The sequence below is a fragment of the Octodon degus genome, unplaced genomic scaffold (genome assembly GCF_000260255.1).
Source record: "Octodon degus isolate 3935 unplaced genomic scaffold, OctDeg1.0 scaffold00171, whole genome shotgun sequence".
In the NCBI taxonomy this organism is placed as follows: Eukaryota; Metazoa; Chordata; class Mammalia; order Rodentia; family Octodontidae; genus Octodon; species Octodon degus.
Genome location: NW_004524747.1, coordinates 3,207,555 through 3,219,180, shown reverse-complemented (window position 1 = coordinate 3,219,180; position 11,626 = coordinate 3,207,555). Strand labels below are relative to the sequence as shown.

The 11,626-nt window shown below is 39.9% G+C and overlaps 1 non-coding gene and 1 pseudogene across 1 annotated transcript; both read left to right on the top strand.

Annotated features, from left to right (window-relative positions):
- The first annotated feature begins 3,489 nt into the window (after window positions 1-3,489).
- On the top strand, window positions 3,490-3,629 carry LOC111813213. The gene has a single exon (XR_002818532.1). It is a non-coding gene; the product is annotated as a U4 spliceosomal RNA (small nuclear RNA).
- A 2,621-nt stretch (window positions 3,630-6,250) lies between these two features.
- LOC105743828 overlaps window positions 6,251-11,626 on the top strand; it is a 47,614-nt pseudogene continuing 42,238 nt past the window's right edge.

Sequence of the window (11,626 nt, the reverse complement as noted above, 5' to 3'; positions counted from 1 at the left end):
GTACAGGTTGTCTTATGTCCTGAGACCTCACTGACCTTGAAAGGCTAGGGCCACAATGTTGTAGCCAATTTTCTTAATGTAAGTGTTGACTCCCTGAATCGTTCTTATGTGTTTTCTGGTTGTAGGTAGATTTTTGGAATTCATTTTGTGAACACCAGCAGTTAGTTGCTTTATCCATGTATGGCAGAAGGCATGTGACAGAAGGCACGCTCACAGGTTTGCCTAGTCTTGAAGATACTATCTTTATGTTTACCATAACAAGCAGCAGCAATCCAGACAGCACTTTGAGCCTCATATATTTGTGTAATCATGTTTTATTAAATTTCTGTAGTTTGAGGCATCAGTGGTAGTCACATAATAGCTGTAGGCCTCAATTTTTCACATGGAAGTGTAGATAGTGTTTTAGTTACTTTTATCATTGTTGAGAAAAAATTCCAAACACTTGACAAAGGATCTGCATACTGTGGTACAAGGTTACAGGATAAATTCTGAGGGTACTTGACTGACCTTGTCAGATACAAAAGTTACATTTCTTGTTATATAGATCTTGCTTTATCTTGGTCTTAACCATCCAGCAGAAAAGTATAAAAATGAGGTATATAAAGTAAAGCCATATTAATATGCGGAGCTCTGAAAGGCTCTAGTAAACAACTTCTGCGGATAACCCACTACTACTGTGGACTGCTGGACTGTGTTGGATTGTTCTGCTGAATTAACACACCTATAGTATCTAGATTCCAATGGAATAGTCATCTCTGACAGGACTAAAGAAAAAAAGGGGATACAAAGGAAGGACCATTTTGTATCTGTATATACAGAATAGTTAAGATAGATATACAGCTACTCAGCTACTTTCACTTAATTCAATGAGAAGAAAGATTTGTACTAATAGTGTTTGGACAGGATATCCTGTCTGCATCTTGTACTATGGATAACCACTAAGAAAATAGCAATGTATAATGTATTAATTATTGAAACTGTCCTATTGATCAGTTTTAAAACTGTCTCATTGATATTTGTTTCTCAATAAAATAAAAAATAAAGGAGAAAAAGGTGATTGTGGTTATAGTTTGTAGTGATTTCAATCCATTTTTGGCTGGCTCCAAGGCAGAGCAGTATGACAGAGGGATATCACAGAGGAGAAAGTCCATGGCAAGCAGAGAGACAAAGGCATATTGGCCCTCTTTCTGTGCTTCATATCTTATGCAGGTTACCCACTCTAGGGCTGGTATAGCAGTTATGCTCTTAATCCTAGCCAGAACTGTGTCTACCAATCAGTGGACTGATTAAAAATTGAATACCCATAGTCCTGGCACCACACACTCTAGATCCAGCTACCTCTGAAAAGTGCTTCCTTATGACTTCATGAAGTTTTGGAAGACATCTAGACATAAGCCATAAGAGATTGTAATGTTACTGTCATGCTCAGAGTTCTGGTTCAACATCAAGAAGCCATGTCTTGTGGTGCAGGGCATCACATGGAGAGAAACAGGAGGCATTTTAGGATTCATTTCTTCTGGAGTGGTGTTTGGATATATCACTGATATCTGAAGTGAAGAATTATGAAGGAAATTGAAAGGATGTTGCCTCTCTATGATGCAACAGAAACTTAGATTAGATCCTTGTTTACTAGAAGAGTAACTGCCATTTTCTTTAGAGAACTAATTAGAAGCTGAAACTAGAGAAAGTGCCAATTCTATTGTATGGGATTTTTCAAAAGCTGAAAAGCCAAGTGATGCTTCCATAGAAATGTGAAAATAGCACCTATTTGGTCCTGCAGAATATTCCTTTATGCTAGGAGTTATTTATAATGGAATTTGAGAAATGAGTTTTTGTCTGATTAATGCAAGACTGACTACTATAGGTGTTGGAGAGAAAATTTGTCAGATATGAATCTTTGCTTGATTCCTGATTGTGTGGTCTGAGCAGGAGGATCTCTATTTAGGAAGCTGTGTGGGCATTTTTCATCAAAGGTCCTGTGGATTCATTTTCGACTTGACTTCACTTTACTTCAGGAAAGGTAAATAAATCTGTGATAGCAAGTAGAAGCCTGATGGTTAATCATAGCCTGGATTTGCTGCTTGCTGATGTGGGGCTGCTAATTGGATTATCTTGGCTAAGTGGTCCTGGTATTTGTCCAGATCTTGAAATTTAGGCCAGAATGTAAAAGTGAAAGAATGTGCATGTATGTCCACTTCTCGAGGGGGAAATTTCACAGATCTTTCAGAGCCATGGACAGGAAGCTACGTCTCCTAGCTGAGATATCGGGACTGCCCTTTCCAAACAAGAACTAGAATTAGAATGATCTGCCATCCTAAGCAGCTGTCTTTGATTCATTTTTAACACTGTGGTCTATTGCAAACATCAGCAGTCCCCCTAAGATCTCCAATTTGGGGAACCCAAGATTTTTGAAGATCTCCTGGATTTTAAGATTCACACTACTTAAGACTTCTTTTTTGAGATTAACTTTGATGGTGCAGAAATGCTTTAACAGATTGTGGGGGAGCCATCCTCCTTGACAACTGTTTTGGAGCTGGCAGGTGGTAGCCCAAGGAAGAATCTGCATGCTGTCTAGTTCCCAAACTGTCCATCCACTTATCTAGGGACCCTTGCAGGATTGTATAAGGGAAGATGGTGGCAGTGGTGCAAGAACACCCTATATGACCAAAACCCTAAACACCTCTTCATATTCTATTTTAGTTCTCCAAGGTTGATGGGTTTTTCTCTATCTCAACAGGTATTCAAAAACCTCGGCATTGAGTTAATGGAACACATTTAGAGGTTGTTATGTGGACTATGTTGACTGTAGTCTTCAATGGTACACAAGTCATGGTATGGAGAGAGATTAAAAGAGACCATTGAGGGGAGGGAGGGAGAGAGGTAGGTACAAGGGAGAAAGGGAGATGTGGGGGAGAGAGAGACAGACAGAAACAGAGAGAGACTGAGACAAAGAGATAGCGAGACACACATAGAGACAAAGAGACAGAGAGACAGAGACAGAGACAGACAAAGAGACAAGTGAGAGAGAACAAAGAGAAATAGATGCCAAGACAGGGACAAAGAGAGAGACAGAGACAGGGAGACACACAAAGAGAGACAGAGACAGAAGGAGAGACACAGAGAGAGAGAGAGACTGAGACAGTGACAGAGAGAGAGAGAGAGACAGAGAGACAGAGAGACAGAGAGTGAGTGTGTGTGTGTGTGTGTGTGTGTGTGAGAGAGAGAGAGAGAGACAGGCAGGCAGGCAGGCAGGCAGACAGACAGACAGACAGACAGACAGACAGACAGACAGACTGCTATATCTGGAGTCATCCTTATGGTTTTCTGCAAAAGGTTCTAAAGTCCACAATTACTGACTTTGTTTTCTATCCACACATAGAGCCTGGGGGAAGTAACAAACCTAGTGGATAGGAAGGCAAATGATACAACTTTGGACAGAATATAAGAGCCTATTTAACATTAGAATCATGAGGCACCACAGCATAATACAGCTTTGTTCAGTGGCAGTATCATAGCCAAAGAGGTTTATCTGAGGTGTGATTGTTGTTAATTGAAAAATATCCCCTAGAGGTGGCTTCAGATATATATTTTAAACAACAAATTTTTTCAAATAAAATAATGCCAATTTGCAGTATAGAAAACATTGTTTTTCCCCCTGTACCCCTCCTCCAGACAGCTCTTGAGACACTGAGTGAAATATCTGATACAGCAGAAAGCATGTGAGTGAAGATTCAAGGTTCTCTTCTTGAGAAAGGTATTCACATGCTATATGAATCTTTAAATTATAAAATAGCACTAAATAGTCACTCAAGCTGAAAGGCTTACTGAGGCTTGTTGCTTTGGTGTTGAAAGCAAAGTACTGTGGAAAAAGTGAAGCAGGTCCAAATGGATTTCTTTTTTTTTTTAATTTATTTATTTATGCGTGTGTGTGTGTGTGTGTGTGTGTGTGTGTGTATGTGTGTGTGTGGCCAGCTCAGCCCACCAGGGGGCGGGGCTGGCTGGCATGTGGTGCTGGGGGATTGAACCGCGGTCTCTGGGCTTTAGCTAAGCTTGTTCTAAGTAGGTGCTTTAGACCACTGAGCCATCTCACCAGCCCCCAAATGTATTTCTTTTACAGTTATTCAGAGATATATGTTATGGCTTGTATGTCTGTGATGGTTGATAGAGTAAATGAAGCTCAACTAAATTGTCTCAGCAAATACAAACCCTAGTGTCTCTCTATCCTAGGGCAGCTTGTTGCCTGGATGGTATAATGGAGAAAAGAAGTGTTTCTTCAGAGGAGCCCCACTCTTGGTACCAACCACTGTATCAATCAGTGGTTACTATAGAAACAGAAATAACACCAGATTTATAAAAATATACAGACTTACAATATTAGCTTACAATGAGCACCCACAGAGTTGGATGAAGAAGAGTTCAGAGGGTCCATTTGCATACTGGAGACCAAAGTTGACCTTAGCAGAAGAGGACTACAACAATCAGAGTAGATAAGATGATCCATTCTTTTTTAAAAAATGTGTTTAGTACAGGGTCTACAGGGTCTCACTACACAGATCAGACTCATAGTGATCTTCCTGTTTTCAGCCTCTCAAGTGCTGGGATTACAGGCTTGGACCACCACGCCCAGTCTGAATTACTATCTTAGTGCACCACAGGGTCCAGGCCAGCGTGGCTTGTGGTGCCAGTGATTGAACCTCAGTCCTTGCACTTTGTCTAAGTAGGCACTTTAGTCCTCTGAGCTATCTGGCCAGACCAAGATGACTCATTCTGTAGATAGAGATCATCCTCCTTATTCAGCTACTCCTGTCATTGATGTATGGGCCCATGAACAGAGGGGCCATGGTGGCAGAAATGAAGGCTATGCACAGGCTCAGCAACATGAACTCTCACTCACCAAGGCTGAACTGGCTATGGCCACTGCTGGATTTCCAATACACTATCAGTAGAGACCAACACTGAGTCCCCAATATGGCATTTTTCCCCTGAGATAATCGATAATCAATGTCTCAGTTACTCTTCTTTCATTGCTGAAACAAATACACAACACTCAAAATGAAGAAAGGCAAGGTTTATTTAGCTCACAGTTACTGGAGGTTTCAGTTCATACTTAGCTGGTTCCAATGGCAGAGTGGCACACAGCAGAGAGCAACCTTTCATGGTGGTGCCAAAGAGCAGAGAGCAAAGGAAGTGACAGCAGCTCAGGCAGCTAGGTAGCCTCTCTCCCCTCCTTACATTGTAATTCAAACTACCTGCCCCAGGGCAAGTGCAGCATCCACACCGACAATAGTCAATCACAAGCTCCAGAAGGCACCCCATGACTGTATGGGGCTTTGGGTGGACAGCCAGACACAAACCATAATAATTAACCTGTGATGTGGTGACAGTTTAACTATATTGGACTACTTTCATCATGGAAGGAACTGAGTTTTGTCCTCACTATCATAGACATTTATTCTGGATATGAATTTTCCTTTTCTGCACATAATGCTTCTGCCAAAACTACCATCTGTGCACTCACACAATGTCTTATCCACTGTCATGGAATTCTGCATAGTATTGCTTCTGACCGAGGAACACATTTTTATGGCCAAAGAAGTAAGGCAATGGGCTCATGTATATGGAATTCATTAACCTTACCATGTTCCTCACTGTCCAGACGTAGCTGGATTAATAGAAAGGTGGAATGATTTTTGAAGACACAGTTACAGTGCTTACTAGGTGGCAGTAACTTACAGAGCTGGGGCAAAGTTCTTCAGAAAGCTATATATTTTATGCTTTGAATCAGCATCCACTATATGCTACTGTGTCTTCTATAGCCAGGATCCATGAGTCCAGGAATCAAGGGATGGAAGTGGGAATGGTACCACTCACCGTTACCCTCAGTAATCCAAGAGCAAAACTTTTGTTCCTGTTCCCATGACCTTCTGCTCTGTTGGCTTCAAAGTTTTAGTACCAGATGGAGGAAGGATTGTATCATGAAGCACAGAGATGAAACCACTAAAGTGGAAGCCAAAACTTCCTTCTGAACATTTAGGCTCCCTCATTCCTCTGAGAAAACAAGCAAAAAAGGGAGTCACAGTGTTGTGAGGGTGAATGATTCAGACTATTGAAGAAAAATTGGAATACTATTCCACAGTGGAGGAAAGGTAGAATACACATGAAATGCAGGAGATCCCTCAAGGCTCCTCCTAGTATTACTATGCCCTGTTACTAAATCAATGGGAAGCTACAGCAACCTAATCCAGGCAGAATGACAAATACCCCAGAGACTTCAGGAATGAAGGTGTGGCTCACTCCACCAGGAAAAGAACCAAGACCTACTGTGGTGCTTGCTGAAGGCCAAGGGAGTACAAAATGGGTAATAGAAGGTAGTTCTAATTTTATTAATTTTATTGAAAAAAATAGCAATGAGACAGTTTCAAAACAGGTTAGTAGGACAGTTACAATATTTAATACACTGTATAATTGTTGTCTTCATAGCAGTTATTCACAATACAAGATGCAGACATGGTATCTTGTCTAAACACTATTAATATAAATCCTTCTTCTCATTGAGCTAAGAGAAAGTAGCTGTATATCCATCCTATTTTGTATATACAGATATATATTCCTTTTTAACTACAAAATGGACCTTCATTTATATCCCCCCTTTTTTGTTTAATTTTGTCAGGGATGGGTATTCCATTGCCATTTAAATCTTGTAGGTATGTGAATTCAGCAAAATAATCCAATATAGTCCAGTAGTCCATAATAGTAGTGGGCTATCCATGGAACTGGCAATGTCAGAAGTTGTTGACTTGAGCCTTTTACAGCTCAGCATATTAGTATGGCTTTACTTTTTATACCTCGTGGTTATACTTTTCTGTTGGACGGTAGAAAATAGTTCCAAATAATAGCTATGACCCCATGATAACCTATAGAAACGAGGATAGTAATTGTACCATTTCTCTCCTCATTTGATTCTAATGTAATGTAGATCCTTAAGGATTGTTAAACTTAGGTTTATAATGTTTAAATTATGAAAAGAGTGAACAATACCTAAAGAAAATTTACCTTCTATTATTCAGAAGGAATTAATGTGTTCCTGTTTTACACAGGATAGTTATAACATGTTAGGTGTTACTATGCGCTTGTCTTTGTATCTGGAGACTGGCTTCAAGAAATATGTTTGGTTGTCAAATTGACAAGGGGTAGATTGTGATGGTTGATTGTGTCAATTTGATAAAGAGAAGCTTAACAAAATTCACTCAGGAATTCCATGACCCAGAGTGTAGAAGACTCATCTTAGGGTGGCTTGTTGGCTGGATGGTATAAAGAGGAAATTAAGGACAGATCCGCTTCTGTTTCTTTGGCTAGGCTCCAGTCTTCACTTTCATCTTGGATATCATCTCCTGGTTTCCAGTGCAGACTGTGGCTTCTGGCACAAAGCCTTCAGCCTTCTGGTATAGAGTCTTCAACCTTCAGTTGCATATCCATTGGCCTCCTGATGCAAACTCATACAGGACTCTATGGTGAGCTCCAGACCTTCAACTGAATCTTGCAGTCTCCAGTGTGCAGACAGATCTTCTGCACAATTCCTCATCCAACCCTGTGTGTAGCCATGGCAAGCCAATCTTGTAAATTCCTATACATTTGTACATATTCTGAGTTATCTGTTTCTCTAGTAGCCACTGACTGATACAATGTCCCCTCCAAGGCCTCATGTGCTCCTAGATGAGGCTTGTCAGAGGTGGCTTGATGTAGGAATTATGGGTGAGAGATAACTGGGTTAGTTTACAAATTGGATTAGCACGGTTCTAGGAAAGGGTTGTGGCTGAATGGACTGACTGAAAACAGAAGACCCACACTGGGTAAAATTGGCAACAACCCATACTGAATAACAATGTATTTCCTCTTTCAGATTATTAGGTGATTCAGGTAATTTGAAACTTCAGGGCTATCAGCAGTTTTTGTTTCCTGAAAACCCTATAATGAAACCATAAGAAACATCCTTGAGTGGGTCTTGATTTCCTTCTACATTTATTTCTTCCAACTATCAAATGAATCCATACTTATCGTATATAATCTGGGAAATGTAGAAAACCATAAATAAAAAGAGAAAAATCTGGACCACTTTTAAGAGTCAGATACAAGACCAAAGTGAAAATGATATAAATTAGGTACTTATTTCAAGTACAAAATTTTAGTGATCAAAATAATATTTTATTTTTTTTAGGGGAGGTCTTACTACGTAATGCAGACTGGCCTTACAGTCACTATGTAGTCCAGGCTGCTTCCCAAGTGCTGGGATTTCTGGAATGTAATAGCACTCCTGGGTTTAAAATAAAATTTTAATGCAATATTTAAAAAACTCAAAATTAACCCCTCAAAATAAATTATGACTAAAAATACTAAAAGTTTTAGAAGACTGGATCTAATTATGTAAAGATTCCATATATGAGGAGATAGTTGGTATTTTTCTGCATCTGATTTTCACTTAGTGTCCTTCTGTTCCATTCATTTTTTTGTAAATGATAGACATTATTTTCTGTGAGCAATATTGCATTGTATATGTACTACATTTTCCTTATTCCTTCACCCATTGGTGGGCATCTTGGTTGCTTCCCTGTCTTTACTATTATGAATAGTATAGCAATAAACATGGGTATACTTGTCTCTCTGATATGCTGATTTAATTTCCTTTGAATATCTGCACAGATGTAGGGTGGCTGAGGTTATACGGTAGATCTATTTTCACCCTTTTCAAGTCCTCCATACTATTCTCCATGTTGGCTACATTAATTTTTCTTTCTTTCTTTCTTTCTTTCTTTCTTTCTTTCTTTCTTTCTTTCTTTCTTTCTTTCTTTCTTCTTTCTTTTTTTGGTGGAACTGAGGATTGAACTCAGGTGCTTGCACTTGCCAGGCAAGTGCTTATTCTACTGAGCCATATCTCTGGCCCTAATTTGCATTTCTAATAGTTCTGAAGAATTCATTTCCTTCACATAGTTTCCAGCTTTTGTTTTATTTTTATAAAGGCCATTCTAAGGGGAGCAGATGTTCCCTTATTGTGATTTTGACTTGCATTTCCCTGATGACTCATGATATTTAGTATTTTTAAAAAATTATTGGCCATTTGAATTTCCTCTTTTGAAAAATATCTACTCATATCATTTGTCCAACTTTAATGATTATTTGGGATTTTGTTATCAAGTTTTTTGAAAATCAGATATTAATTCTAGATATTAACCCTTTGTTAGATGAATAGTTTACAAATATATTCACTCATGCCATAGGATTTTTTACTATTTTATTTGCTTTTGCTATGCAGAAATACTGGGAAATGTGGACATAAAGGAGAGTGGTGGGAGGTTGGCTAATGGATATTAGTATTTAGAATAAGTTCTAGTGTTTTAAAGCATGGTGTGTATGAGGGGATAGGGTTCACAACTGTTACAAATTTTATGAAGAATGGAAGTGAGGAGTTTGAAGATGCTGAACAGAAATAATGAGATGGAAATGCTAGTTATGTTGTTTTGTGCAGTAATGCATTCTATGTATGCATTAAAATATCAGACTGCATTGCATAAGTATGTACAACTATCAGACATCAATAATAAAATGTTTTACCTTGTCTTACTGCTTTGTCTTAGCCCTAATATTGCATCAAATGGTGAAATAAAACTTCACTTATAAAAGTAGGTGGTTAGTGTGCAGGCTATTGTTTTTCAATTTAATATTCTAAACTATTTCATGAAAGTATTACTTCTCTTCATTACTGATTTTTTTGGCAGCCTACTAAATTTCTGTACCCACTTCCAGTATGTCTCACTTCACTCTAGATCTGGCTCAGCTAGTTTGATTTTTGTAATGTTTATTTTGTGTAATTTCTCTCTATTTTTGACATGAGCAATTTTTAAATTTTTTTTTCATTTTCATTAGGGAAGGGTCTACGGGATATCCAGGGTCTCACTACCAGATTGGACTTGTAGTGATCCACCTGTTTATAGCCTCCCAAGAGCTGGGATTACAGGCACGCACCACCACGCCCAGTCTCATTCACCATCTCAGCGTGCCGCGGGGGCGGGGCTGGCACGGCAGGGCCAAAGATTGAACTCCGGGCCCTGTGCCTGCTGGCAGGCGCTTTAATCTGCTGAGTTATTCGGCCGGCCCTTTGACATGAGTAATTAATGTCATTGTGACAATGAAATAACATAGACAAGTATAAAGTATGGATGATGTAACTGAATGAAACAAGGAAGGTTTAAAAGTAAAGGTATGTGCTAGACATAGTTTTACATGCCTGTAATCCTAGCACTTGGGAGGCTGAGGCTACATAGTGAGTTCAAGGCCAGCCTCAATCAAATAGAAAGACTTTGTCTCAAAAAACCAAAACCAAAGCAATTCACAAAGCAAAAGAAAATTTGTGTTTATTATTTGTCAATTGTTTTTTAAAAACTGGGCCAGCCAGATAACTCAGCATACTAAAGCGCCAGCTTGGGCAGAGTGCAGGGGCCAGGATTGGCTCCCTGGCACCACAAGTTGTGCTGGCCCCACCCTGGGGTGAGCTGAGACTGCGTGGTGGCTCCCACCTGTAATCCCAGCACTTGGGAGGCTGAAAACAGGAGAATCACTACAAGTCCAATCTGTGTAGTGAGACCCTGTAGACCTTGTACTAAATACAATAAATAAATAAATTGAGGTTTTAAGTAAAATAGCTAGAAAAAGAACAATGAACTTGTAGGAAATTGAAGGAAGAAATTAATAATGATTTATTTTTAGATTAATTTTATTTTATTTTTTGTGGCTAAAGTAGTTTTAATAAAATCACATTTTTTGATTGCATAAATCACACTGCACATGTTACAGGATATTCACAAAACGTCATACAGTAAGTGAGTCAAGAGTCAAACTTTAAAAGATTAAAAAAGTCAAACTTAGCAATTTATTTTAGATTTTTATGGTCCCCCAAAACAATATCTAGAGTCCATTCTATATGATCTTTCCAACTTCTCAAAAATCTTTTTCTAGGAGACGACCCGGGGTCCTCCGGATCCTGAATAGACCCAGAGCGCAGGCCCGGCGAGTGAGTGAGACAACTGGGGGCCTCCGGATCCTGAATAGACCCAGAGCGCAGGCCCGGCAAGTGAGACGACTCGGGCCGCGGGATCTTGAGCAGACCCAGAGCGCAGGCCCCGTGAGTGAGAGAGACCACCCGGGCTGCAGGATTCTGAACAAACCCAGAATGCAGGCCCGGCGAGTGAGACACCTGGGACCCTCTGGATCCTGAATAGACCAGGAGCGCAGATACTGTGAGTGAGATGACCGAGGCCGTGGGATCCTGAATAGACCCAGAGGGCATGCCCAGCATGGAACTCTTCAGCAGAACTCCCTGCAAAGAGGCTAGAGGCAAGGCCCACTCAGCTGATTCAGGAGCAGAACATCTTGCCAGAGAGACAGAAAGGGTTCAACTCTAACGCCTGCAGCAGAAAGAAGTGGAGCACAGCAGCCAGATCCAAACAACACCCACCTGGAGAAATCCGAACTTCATAGATCCGGACCTGGTGCTAAGGTAATAACTCTATCTAAGCTCTACACCAAAGGTCAGAAGACAGGTATACAAAATGACAAAGAGAAGGAACAAAATGCA